The sequence below is a fragment of the Pelodiscus sinensis genome, chromosome 8 (genome assembly GCF_049634645.1).
Source record: "Pelodiscus sinensis isolate JC-2024 chromosome 8, ASM4963464v1, whole genome shotgun sequence".
Lineage (NCBI taxonomy): Eukaryota > Metazoa > Chordata > Testudines > Trionychidae > Pelodiscus > Pelodiscus sinensis.
Window position 1 is genome coordinate 15153377 of NC_134718.1, and position 13474 is coordinate 15166850.

Here is a 13474-nt window from a genome sequence, read left to right on the forward strand (position 1 = left end):
GGAGAGTAGTGTAGACATACCCTCATTGGTTAAACCTCAAACAGAACTTTCGTTCTTTGGATGGCTTGCTAACTAGAGTTGTATGCTGTTCCCCAAATGGGAGCTCTAAACCACTTTAGAAACTCTGTTTCCACTTATAACTAGTTAAGCAAACTATACAGCATGAAAGCTAAATGGTGCTGTAGTCTAATGTGTTCCTATTTTCCACCACCTGAAGCTATGTTTGAAAAATTTAGTATCAAAACCCAAAATAAAGCAGAGGAAGAAGGGGAGGAAGGGAATCCCCACAAAACCATCATCTTTTTTAGGGACCCATCAATGTCCACTGCCTTGTGAATTATCTGATATGACAAGATGTTCATTTTATGATGTTTAAATGTGAATTCTGGTCAATAATAAATGAGGGCAGTCAGTTTCCACAACCCTGACACCACAATTTAAGGTTGATGTGAAAGCGAAAGAGGAAGTCCTAAGAGCGGGCTGCTTTTTTCTTTAATACAGGTTATGACCTTGTCTTCAGTGAGGTTGACTAGAGTTAGTGTGTTCTCTTAAATCTGATCACCATGGATCTGTGAAAAGCTAATACAGGTTCAAACTTTCTTCTCCGGCACTCTCTGGTCTGGCATGATTTTAGTTAGCCAGATGTCCACTTACATGGGTGTGTTCGTTTGCCACAGTCCCATAGTTTGTTTAGTGCCACCAGTCCTGGCTCTCAGGATTCTGTGCTGTTATTTATCTCTAAGGAGTACGTCTACACAACAGGACAAGTTTGAATTAAGATACGTTAATTGTGTAGCTGAAGTTGAAGTAGCTTAACTCGACTTCTGGTGCTGTTCACTGCAGGAAGTCAAAGAGAAGAATACTCTTCCTCTGACTTCCCTTGCACTTTGTGGAAGCAGGTTTACTGACATCGACCAGAGTGCCCTTCTCTGTTCAAATTTGCGTGTCTTCACTTGACACACTAATTTGAACCCCAGAACATTTGTGGTAGGTTGGAACATTTGATGATGATAGGTGGAATGCTAGCTTGCATGTTGGACCGAGTCTCCTTTTTTTCTGAATGGGTGGATAAGAAATCAGTGAAACTATCCAGAATAAGATCTATTATCTCTTGTTTCCACATGAAGTATTGGTAGCTGAAAGATCCATTCTAAAATGTGAATTAAAACTCAATTTTCACTTTCACATGAGGTCAACAAGAGAAGTCCTATGAAGCACAGGAAAATCTCTGCATTTGCTTCAGTGAGGTGTATATCAAGTGCAAACATTGACATTATATGCTCTCAACAAATTATTTGGATCCATGGTATGAAATAAGAATAATTTCAATGGGATTTTTTTTTCAAATTTGACAATAACATCCATTTCAGATCATCTTGTAGCATGAAATAGTTCTTAATTTGCAGTGCAAAATATACAGATTGGAGCTATAGCATCTTCAGACAATGTCATTCAATGTTAGATAAAGTGATACAAGTGAATTATTTTCAGGGTAGCATTATGCTCTTCACAAAGATTAGAGAACTAACTCTCACTTTTCTGTTAAAACAGGCTGCATTTTTTCTTTTCTGGTTTTCCATTTTTATTGCAGAGTTTTGAAAAGAATAGTTATTCACATAATTATATACACATGCTATTGCATGATGGCAGTGATATCATGCTATATTATATGTTCTTTATCAGCTATTCATTCCAGTGGTATTTACCTTATATAACATTCTTATCAAGAGTGCAGGTTGCAAACCAAATTAATTGCTCTGAAAAGTTTAAAAATCACTGCAATCAGTTTATTGAAAATGTATTTCCTAGTGCGTGCATGTACCTTTCATCAAAAGCTTAATTAACTTAATGTGCTGTGTTAAAGGTGCAGTTCCTATCAACACAATCACTAAAAATCAATCAAGAAAATTACAAATGAGGGTAACATAAGCATCCACACTAACCTCTGCTCACATGCCTTAACATTCAAAGTAGAATACCAAATAATTGGCTTTGTGTGTTGCCAGAGATGCCTGAGAATAATTTCCAGTTCCTATAGACAAGAAGCAACTTGTCTTTCTGTTGGGTCTCCTATACTACACTTGAAGGGTCCTAGTTTGAACATTACAGTCTGTCATACTTGGCCTCCTATTGATGAACAGCATCAGGGAAAAATATATAACACTTGATACTCAGGTACGCTGGTCTAGAAGCTGAATTTTTAAAAAATGCTGATTTTTGTTAACAGCTCATTCAATCCCTAATTTTCTCCTTCTAAAGTATTTTTGCTACTGTCACTTTTAACCCATGCTGAGAAGTATCGTGTAGCTCTCAAATAATTATTTTGAATAGTCACATTGATGTCAAGACAAGTAAGAGTTAGCCCTAAAAATGGTATTTATATTTGTGACCTAAAATGAGAATTATTTAAGAGCAGAGCATAAAATTGCCATATTTGTAGACAGTATTTATTCTCTGGTGAGGTACATCTACATTGCACACTTATTTCAGAATAAACTATTCTGGAATAACTTATTCCAGGAAGCACTGGGCTGGAATAACTGGTGAGGAGCTATTTAGAAAGAGCAGTATTGGAGAGTCTACACACGCCTTATTTTGAAATAGCTATTTCCAAATAGGTGTTATTCCTCATAGAATGGGGATTAAAGGAGCCCACTCTACACACTCACCAATTTCTCAGCTTCAGTAGTGGCACTTACCCAGTCATATGACATTTCAGAACTAAAAACAAAATATTGCCTCTATGGATGTGTATGTATTTCACTACTGATGCAAAAGTGATGGAGCCTGATTCTGAACTAATACATGAATCACTCCTATGGACTTAATTGTGTGGGGTTTTTTCTTTTGATTCATATCTGTGTAAGTAAGATCAGGACTGGTTTAGTCTCTTTATATGTACAGCATATTGCTACAGGGATGTTTTATGATGAGATCCTCTTGTCTTGTGGTTCTAGCTGCCTAGAGTGTAATCAATTTGAGGTATTTGGTTAAAACAGTAAGGCAAAAATTGCGACATTTCTATAATGAAAGCTCCAAATGTAATCATGGACTGGACTCTAATAATGAAAACGTTGCATTATATTTACACTAAAAACATAGTAAACCCATCCAGTCAACCAGCACAAGCAGAAGTTCTATGATGAGAGCAGGGAGCTTGTATTCACATGTAAATGGGTGTGGGCGGGGTGTTTATAAATTGCTACAGAAATAAACCAGCCTTTCCCTGGCACAGAGTCCATTTTTTTATCTGTAGCAAAAAAGCAGGACTACATGACTAGGTTAGGGAAGAGGAACAACCTCCTTTATCATACAGGAAAAGATTATTTTACTAACAGATTAATACACCTGAAAATATATGAAGTCTGTTTCCTTTGTTTTAAACATTAAGCTACTTAGATCAAGTGTAAAAGATTCTGTTACAGTTTATGCTATATAGGATGTTCTTTCTTTATAGATATCTCTATATCTCAGAGAAGGGCACATGTAAACTTCCATATATTATAGCTTCTCATTAGAAAAAGCATAAGGTATAAAATAGTTCTTTAAATTCAACTAACAAAAAGTCTCAATACATTTAAAACACTTTTTTTTTTTTTTAGCAATTTTGCCTTGTATATTTAGTGTAACATACCTCAGACATGCAATCTACTACAGACTCAGGCATTGAGGCTTCAAATTACATTTGTGTATTTATGCATCTAAAGGCAAAATTTGGCCCATTTTTATTTGTTTGATTAGGTTTTCTTTTGGTTATGAATATGCTAATGGAATGCGGCCCTCAGGCTCTCAATAGAAATTCCAGTGTGAACGAAAAATATCAATAGATACTTAGGACTAGTGACTAAAGTCTTCATAAATAAGAATCACTGGATTGTGTGCCAAATAGGGCAGGACAAAACTGCATCAAATATTTTAAGAATTGCATTGAACTGGAACCCAGGCTTTTTTCCCTACTTTTTTCTAGCTTTTGTCAGAAGTGAAAGTACAAAAACAATGAACAAATGGTGTTTATCCATCTCTAGTTGCTGATATTATATTGGCTGCATCTTAGTTAACCAAAATATCCAAGGGCATGTCTACACTGGACAGTTATTTTGAAATAACTCCCCTAATTTTGAAATTACACAGTAAGCCCGTTATTTCAAAATTATTTCAAAATAACAGCCTTGTTATTCAAAATAATAACCTCTGCTTCAGATGAGGAATAACATCTATTTCGAAATTGTTATTTTGAAATAACATTAGTGTGGACACTCAGCTGTGCCTATTTCAAAATAATGGGCCTCCAGAGGCCACTCATAGCTGCTCTTGTGGCCACTCTGGCCACACTCCTGACAACTTGAATACGCCTCTTCTCCCATAGTATTTAAAACTCTATGTGCAGAGTCAAAAAAGCAAACAGAATGTTAGGAATCATTAAAAAAGGGATAGAAAATAAGTCAAATATAACTTATTGCCTCTATATAAATCCATGTTACACCCACATCTTGAATTCTGTGTACAGATATGGTCGCCTCATCTCAAAAAAAGAGATATTGGCATTGGAAAAGGTTCAAAAAAGGGCAACAAAAATTATTAGGGTTTGGAATGGGTCCCATATGAAGAGAGATTAAAAAGACTTGGACTTTTCAGCTTAGCAAAGAGGAGACTAAGGGAGATGTGATAGAGGTCTATAAAATCATGACGGGTATGGAGAAAGCAAATAAGGAAAAGTTATTTACTTGTTCCCATAACATAGGAACATGAAATTAATAAGTAGCAAGTTTAAGACAAACAAAAGGAAGGTTTTCTTCACACAATCCTTGCCAGAGGATGTGTTGAAGACTAGGACTTTAACAGGGTTAAGAAAGGACTAGATACATTCTTGGAGGTTAGGTCCATCAATTCTATTTAGCCAGGATGGGTAGGAATGGTGCCCTTAGCCTCTGTTGGTCAAAGGCTGGAAATGGATGACAGGAGAGGGATCACTTGATGATTACCTGTTGTGTTCACTTCTTCTGGGGCATCTGGCATTGGCCTCTGTCGGTAGACAGGATACTGGGCTAAAAGAACTTTTGGTCTGACCCAGTATGGCCATTCTTATGCTCTTATGTATGGTATGCTATTGCCACCCATTTTTCTGCACTGATATTGTTGGGGGGCTGCCTTCATCCCTGAAGGCAGTGCAGAAGGTAAGTTTGGCAATACCATGATCCCCCTAATATAACCTTGTGAACCCCACATCTTCTTTTGGGTCAGGACAGCCAATTTGAGAAATGCTGGTCTTCCCTCAGAAATCTGCATAATATAGGATAAAAGCACACAAGACCATCAATTTCATGATCTTTGATGCATTTCTCATGGCTGTGAATTTGGTAGGACCTTAGGTGAGGAGCTCATACCCTACATCAGGCAAGTTTATCCATGTAGACTCGGACTTCATGATAGTCTCTATTCTAAGATCCTGAGCAGATTATTCTCCTTGGTAGAGTTTTCATCCGGAAAGGAAGATGTGTGTCTGTAGCTAAACTTGGTTAGAAACAAATATGTCCGTTCATTCCCTGGGTCCATTAAATCACGTTCTAGCTGCCAGATAAAAATTGACTCTCTAAAAGTACACGCTTTAAAATTGTTTCAGTGGAGGAAGGGGAAGAAAATCCATTAAAGTTGTTTAAGCCCTAATTATAAATCTGACCATATAAACCCACAGTATGTGGCAGGTACATAATTTTAAAGTTGTGTGATCATAACTCTTTGGTTTAAAGAGTCATGGCTAGTTCAAACTGTTAAATAATCACTTTGTGCACTTTTCCCCTGCAGGTTGTTTAGCTGTTATATTTATCAAGAACTAAACATGCTAGTTTTGGTCTTGATTTTGTGGTGGGTGTAGGTCCTTATATTTTACTTAAGCTGGTAAATTAATTTATCACCCGGAGCAACCAAAACATAGTTTGTATTTTACTGTCTTCTCTTTTCTTTTTATTGGGGCTTTACTTTTGCTTCCTCATTTGTTTACAGTGATTGTAATGGAACGTGAATTATGTACTGCATTATTATATCCCTTTCACCCTCACAAGAGCTAAATATCTAATTAGCTTACTCTTAATAGGAGATAATTAGTGAGGCTTACAATAGACATTTATATGGAAGCATAATACAATTCATTCCCGTATTCACATAAAAGTGAACCTGCTTCCTTTGGGTACTGGGAGTGAACATGTAATCTTGTAATGTCTGTGACAAAGCATAAGTCCTTGGTGGTCTCTGTAATTGAGATATTTTAATTTGTCCCTTGTTCAGTCAATAAAGTTGGTCCTTTATTGCTTTTGTATCTCTTTACAGATAAAGATCTGAATTGTATTTGTAATTCCATAACATTCTGTTGACCTTCTCTCCACATAACACTAATGGCCAAGAAAGCTACTAGAGCTTTGTTTTGTTTTGTTTTGTTTTGCAAGACTGGGTCTCCTAACTTTTAATTTCCATGCAACTGGGAGAAAACCTCAATTTGAGATGAAATATATGGAGAAAGGGATAAATGATTATTATGGTTTGTTCTTTGTGCTATAAAAATCCCAGAAGCAATTCCTGATTAAATATTAATGGACTTAATGTACATGTTAAGGGTTGTAAAGTATTTTTACCTATAATTTAAAGGTTATTGTTGTATTGTGCGCTAATTAGCAAGACTGTCTCCCAAAACCACAATAAGAGCTGATAGCCCCTTCAAACAGATGAGGCAAAGAATATTTACTTTCTAAATAGTGTTAAGGGAAAATAAAAAATGGCTGACTTTCAGATTACAAATGAATAAAATGTGAAATTCCTAGCCAATTTCTATAATAAATAGCAACCCTTTGGAAGATAGTGGTTCCTTCAATCAAGGAAGAGCTAAATAAATCTGCTATAAGCAAAACAAATATATTCAATGTAATTTTTGCCTGTTTTTCATTGGTCAAAGGTCACAGACACAACTTTTGGAAAGTTGTTTGTTCCTAATTATTTAGGAATATTTAATGCAGCTTTCTGCTGCTGTCCAAACTGCTATTTTAATTATATTGGTTAGCTGTTGCAGTTCCTGATACCCGATTAGAATAACAGAACACCTCCCTGAGGGTATTCTCACAAAAAACAATGTCAAATGTATTTAAGCATGTGCACCTAAATTCATGTTCTGTGAACTCTTGTTCTATGTGAGGTTTTATTTTTGAATCCAAGTAGCTGAATCCAGCAAAACCTGGTAATCCAAGTGTTTTGCACACAGTAACCAAACAGGAAAAGACTCCACATATGGCCACAAACAGCCTTTCCTACCCTTGAATCCCTGCCATTTGTCTGCTGCCAATGCTGACTCAATATGGACATTTAATGAGTAGCATCACCACTATCCCTCCTGTTTGTGATCAGAGGCATGTTTTTCCCTCACAGCTTGCAAAGGAAATCCATACTGGAAATTTCACTGCATACAAAGATGTGGCATAGGCTCCTTTTGCAGGCAGGGGCTAGAGATATGGTAGCTTGCATTTACTGAAGCTATAGCTCATAACTGTTCACGCAAATTGAAAAATTCCTGGGCAGTTTTGGGTCCTTAGATTCTTCACCTAAGGAAAGGCACTCATTCTTCACGCATACAGAGAGGCTCCACTTAATTCAATGCCAGTAACGTTCACATCTGAATGCTAATGCACAATTGGTCCTTTTCTATGCTGAAATATTTTAGTTTCCTACAAGAGGGAGCCCTTTTTCTATATATTTTGTGCTGCACTTGCAACAATGCATCTTGGCTTTTCATCACAAAACATTAAGTGCTGCCTTAAAACAGGCTGACAGAATAAACTTAGCCTTTAAATTTTTGTGTGGAAGTCACTGGACTCTTATTTGTTGTGACAAGGAAAGAACTACTCTAAACTATTCCACAATGCAAGACCTCTTGCAAGGTCAGTTTAGTATGGTGCAGAGAAGCTTCCTCTTTCCTTTCAATTTTTTTTTATTTGCTTCTTTACAGAAAATAGCAATGGGATTTCCAACTTAAAATTAGCTATTATACTGGTAGAGCTACTGGGAAATTGTAATTGTCATTAACAGACTTCATAATGCTACCCTACTCCCATATGGTTGTAATATGAATATCTAGTATATTGATTAGATATTGTTTATGGCAGTTAAGTTGCCCCTTATCACCGCAAACAATCCTAGGTGTATGACTTTTTCATTTATTTTTAAGTACAGTATTGAGGTAAGCTAGGGGAAGAGGTACATATGTTAGAGGGCAGGGACAGGGTCCAGCGTGACATAGACAAATTAGAGGATTGGGCCAAAAGAAATCTGATGAGGTTCAAGAAGAACAAGTGCAGAGTCCTGCACTTGGGAAGGAAAAATCCCAAGCATTGTTACAGGCTGGGAACGGACTGGATAAGTAGCAGTTCCACAGAAAAGGGCCTAAGAATTAGTGGATGAGAAGTTTGTTATGAGTCAACAGTGCGTCCTTGTAGCCAAGAAGGCTAATGACATATTAGGGTGCAGCAGGAGGAGCATTGCCAGCAGATCTAGAGAAGTGATTATTCACCTTTATTCGGCACTGGAGAGGCCACAGTTCTGGGCCCGCAACTATAGAAAGGACGTGGACGCATTGGAGAGGGTCCAGCAGAGAGCAACCAAAATGATTAGGGGGCTGGAGCACATGATCTACGTGGAGCAGCAGAGGGATTTGGGCTTATTTAGTCTGCAGAAGAGAAGGGGGGGGGGGGATGATTTGATAGCAGCCTTCAACTTCCTGAAGGGAGGTTCCAAAGAGGTTGGAGAGAGGCTGTTTTTAGTGGTGATGGATGGCAGAACAAGGAGCAATGGTCTCAAGTTACAATGGGGGGAGGTGTAGGTTGGATATTAGGAAAAAACTGTTTCCCTAGGAGGGTGATGAAGCACTGGAATGGATTACCGGAGAAGGTGGTAGAATCTCCATCCCTAGAGGTTTTTAAGTCCTGGCTTGACAAAGGCCTGGCTGGGTGATTTGGTTGGGATTGGTCCTGCTTGGGGCAAGGGGCTGGACTTGATGATCTTCTGAGGTCTCTTCCAGCCCTCAGATTCCATGATTCTATTATTCTAAGAGTGTGATAAAGGAAAGAAACGACATGTTTTAATTGGAGGTCAGAAACAAATATGGGAAAGAATATTTTTTCTTCCTTCTGTTTTTTAGAGTGGGTTAGAGGAGAAGTTAAGACTGGTGAAAAATAATGGAAATGATGAGGGAGGATAAGGAGAAACAGTATCAGAGGAAAAGTTAACATCTCCTCACCAAGCTGCCAATACTCTATTGCCTCTTTGGGGGAGGCAGTACAATGGAAATATTCCCCAGACCCTTGATTTTTGTGCTATAGTTCCATAGGTAATAAGTTGCCATAGTGATGAACATGGCTAAGATGCTAACTACATGTGACCGTCATGCACAGAATAGGATTTTTATTTAAAAAAAATCAGTAGGAAAGGAATGACTAAGCAGATGGCAGCCTTAGTTACAAGGGATTTGGAAGTGAGAGAGGATTTTCCCTAAAGAAAAGAGATAGGGATGCTCTTGGAGACTGGCAAATGACAGTCCAAATTCAACGTCAAAAAAAGTAAGTTGTGAGACTTAACCGTAGGGGTGGCAGAACATGATCCTACCTGGCCAGTCGCTGTAACATGGCATTGCCAGCTCCTATATCAATTTCTCCATTCCATTTGAGCAAGCTGAACACATTTAACCTCTGCCAATTTTCAACTGGCATATGACAATAGCCAGCTGGTATCTATTAACGTCTCTCCTAAATTACTCCAGTTTCTGCCAATGTCCAGGGTTGGTGCAAATGCACCATGATAGTTTCACTGATTTGCCCCTATTGTGTAGCCCTCCTTCCCCTCATTATCTGGGGCCATATCTCCAAATGCATGTCCTAGAAATGCCCAAATGAATTTTGTTTAATTGACCTTGTTGAGGAGAGAAGTTCTTTAGTAAGTTCATATGCATGGATTAGTGTGGAAACTAAACTGTCTTTATGCCTTTCTCATGTGTGTAATCTCTTCAGGGCAAGAGTGTTTCATGCTTTCTTCATTTGGAAAGTGGCTAGCACATTGTGGGTGAAAACAAATGTGTAGTAGTAATCAGACTGCCTTGTAAATTAGGCACAGGAGGCGAAGCTGAAGGACTCAATTAATAAGGTCTACAAAGAGAAGCCAGTGCAATTGTAGGGGGCTGACCTTGCAGATGAGAGGTACAAAAAGACATCCAGCCTTCGCATGGGATCAAGAAGTGAATAATTGAAAAATGGAATAATTATACACTCCTTAAAATACTTCTAAAATTAAAATTCAGAGTCTTTTACTTCCCTCCTCCCTGTCCCTGTCCGTCCTGGTTTGGATAGAGGTGTCCAGTTTTTTTTAAACATCCAACCTGGGCCTTTTAGTCTTGGCCAAAGTCTCAGGCCTCAGGGAAGCAACACAGTTTCTTTTATAGTCATGAAGCTGCTGTGGTGCTTGCTTAGCAGTCAGCCTGTTGGCATCTCCTCAGTGCTTTCTCCACTAGGTAGAACAACGGGCCAAAACTATTCCAGCATACCTCCTTTTCAAAGGTAACACTTCATTCTGCGGGAGATTTTTTGTTTGATAAAATCATCACAGGGAGCCAGCTGCCACAGAATGCAAATCTTATAGTCAGCACCGGTGAACAGCTGAATGACGCCCGGCATTGGGAATACTTTTCAGGTTCCATATTATTTCCAAAATTAAATAAAATGGCCTTACTATATGAAATAAACAATAAAGTCCAACAAAAGAAATTTAGGTATCTATCCAACTATTAATAAAACAATATCGACAAACATCCCTTCTCATTAAGAGGAACTGATTTTTTATAAGAGATGGTTGTTGTCATGCTGGGGTATACCGGTGTTATAACTTTTCATACTCGATCTCTTTACACTGTGTACAACTGAATTGGAGCCTATAATAGCCATAATCATTCAGATTTTAGCTGAAATGACTTAAATCTAAACAGATAATTGGTCCTGAAATTACACCTAGGTTAAGCAAATAGTATTTAGTAGCCCTTGACAAGACTTACCAAATTGTCTAGCTGAGAAATACAGCCCCATCAGAATGCTGATTTAAAAGATTTTTATTTGAATATATCCAGTGACAGCTGGGATCATATTCCAGTTTTACAGCCCCTGGATTTGAACTCTAGGGGGCTAGATGCAGAACTGACTAAAGGAAGCATATAGCCCTGGAAATTTTTCCTTTGTCAAATCCCTGCTTAATTGACTTATAACTACATGGCGTTGTTCAAATACTGTTGAAGTTCAATTATCTGTGCGTGGCTTGGGTAGCAAAGGGTGATTTGGGAATCTGACCCTCACTACTGCTTTTATTAAAGCAATGCTGATGTTACTAATAGACTCCGAATTTTTGGATGTTGAAGGTGCATGGACAGAAGCACAGGAACAATTTTTAGGGTGGAGATGCTGAGCTGCTTCGCCTTATGCCATCCATGCCTTTCATTGAACCAGGCTGAGGCCACAGTTGGGGTTGGCTGCAGGGCCCTGGGTTTGAGTTGGACAATCAGTGTCCCAAAACCTGCAATTGAGCTGCCTTGTCCCTGGCCAGCAGAGGAGCCCCAGGTAATCAGGTTCTTGAGGCTGAGAGTGTAGTCTGCAGGTCTGACAGACAGGACCCACTGGAAATTGGCAGCTGGGACCCCCAGGCAGCACTGGGGGCCTTTGGCATTGGGTCCCAGCAGCCAGCTGAGGATACATTTAACCAAGAAAATTTTGACCTAAAGGAATTGTTCCATTTAATTTTGAAAAGCCATTTTTGTCCCAGAGACTTTCAGTGAAGAAAATGTAAATAATCTTCTGGTGATTCTCTCTCTAGACATCTACCTACATCACCATGGATGGGTATGTCTACACTGCATGGCTATTTTGGGATACCAGAGGTATCCCCGTGTCTTCACAAGCTGCCCGTTATTTTGCAATAGTTTTTTAAATAACAGGCGCACTATTTTGGCATCCATTCAAGGGATGTCTTGAAATAGCATATTATTTTGAAATTTGGGACTGTGTAGATGCGCCAAATTTTGAAATAACCTATTTTGAAATTCAATCAAAATAAGATTAACAACTTACATTGTGCAAATTGTTGTCTTATTTCGAGGTTAGGGTGCTGTGTAGGTACACTCCATGGTTTCTGATCAACAAACCAAACCCCACCATTAGCTTAATAGGAGCAACTCCTGTCTATAAGGAATCAGGCCCAATGGTGAATTTGGCCCCCATAATTCCTATTGAACTCAATGGGAGAACTGCATATGGAGCAGCTTTGGAATCTGGTCTGCTTATGTTCTATTTTTAAACTGTACTTAGTCTGCATAACACAATTATGCCGTTGGTCTGCATACAAATTTCTGAGAACAATTTTCTAATCAGAAAATGCTGATTTTGAACAAATTGACAAATTTGAAATGACAAAACGGACATTAAAGCCAGAAGGTGGATGATGTATTGGACCAACTTCTGCTGGTCAAAGAGACCAGCTGTTGAGGAAGAATTCTGAGGAGCAAAAGCCTGTTGCTTTGATCGACAGTAAAAGATTACCCATCTTATTGCTTGAATCCTGGCACTGACATGGCTACAACAACTTCACAAACACTGGTGGAATGATTCACTTTGACCATTATTCAAATGTGGTGAGAGTGTGTTAACATTTTACATTTTTTTTTCAGAATTTATAAAATTGGACTTTTTCATTCCACTTTGAGACAAAAGGAAATTTCAAAGTGTTAGAAGTTTCCTTGGAAATAGAAATTCTGAATTTCAACCAGCTCAAATATTCACATCTGCTCCAATTTGTAAGTAATTCATTTCCATTTTAATTGATTCTTAATCGTGTGTTTCAGTAGTGACAAGTGTATAAATTTGGCATATTGTGCTGTAAACAATTATCTTTAGAGTACTCAAAATTGGGATTGTAATACTTTAAAAATTCATGTGCCTATAATGGCTTTCATAGTGTTTTGTATTTTAATATTTCAAACATTTTTCAGGCCTCTCCATTTTTTCAAAGGCATTCGGGATACAATAGGATTGGATGAAATGAGATGGAGGTTTATTAATGTTCTATTATGGATTGGGAATGAATTTTGATTGTGATGTGTCTGGCTCTTTTGTGTGTGTTTCAGCACAATAGTTAATTAGGTTGTATCCAGCATCGAAAAGGGAACTCAGATCAGGGGATGAAGGCTCCTATGTCATGGTTTATAAAATCTGTATTAAATATATCCTCACATGCACTTGTGTTAATATACAGAACATAGTTTAGCAAAAATATTTTACATATAATAAACATCCCAAGCCAGCTATTACAAAACATTTAATTTGCTAATTTCAAAGTGGTTTTTAGCCAAGCCTTTACAGAATCCCTTTACAAACACAGTATGATCTTTAATTATTAGGTTTTACATACA

At 38.0% G+C, this 13474-nt stretch overlaps 1 long non-coding RNA gene across 1 annotated transcript in view; it reads left to right on the forward strand.

Moving 5' to 3' along the window:
- LOC142830488 (uncharacterized) overlaps positions 1-13474 on the forward strand; it is a 166895-nt gene that overhangs the window by 78290 nt on the left and 75131 nt on the right. Inside the window, exon 2 of the long non-coding RNA XR_012905781.1 lies at positions 12734-12859. This is a non-coding gene — a long non-coding RNA (uncharacterized LOC142830488). The remainder of the gene's footprint in view (positions 1-12733; positions 12860-13474) is intronic.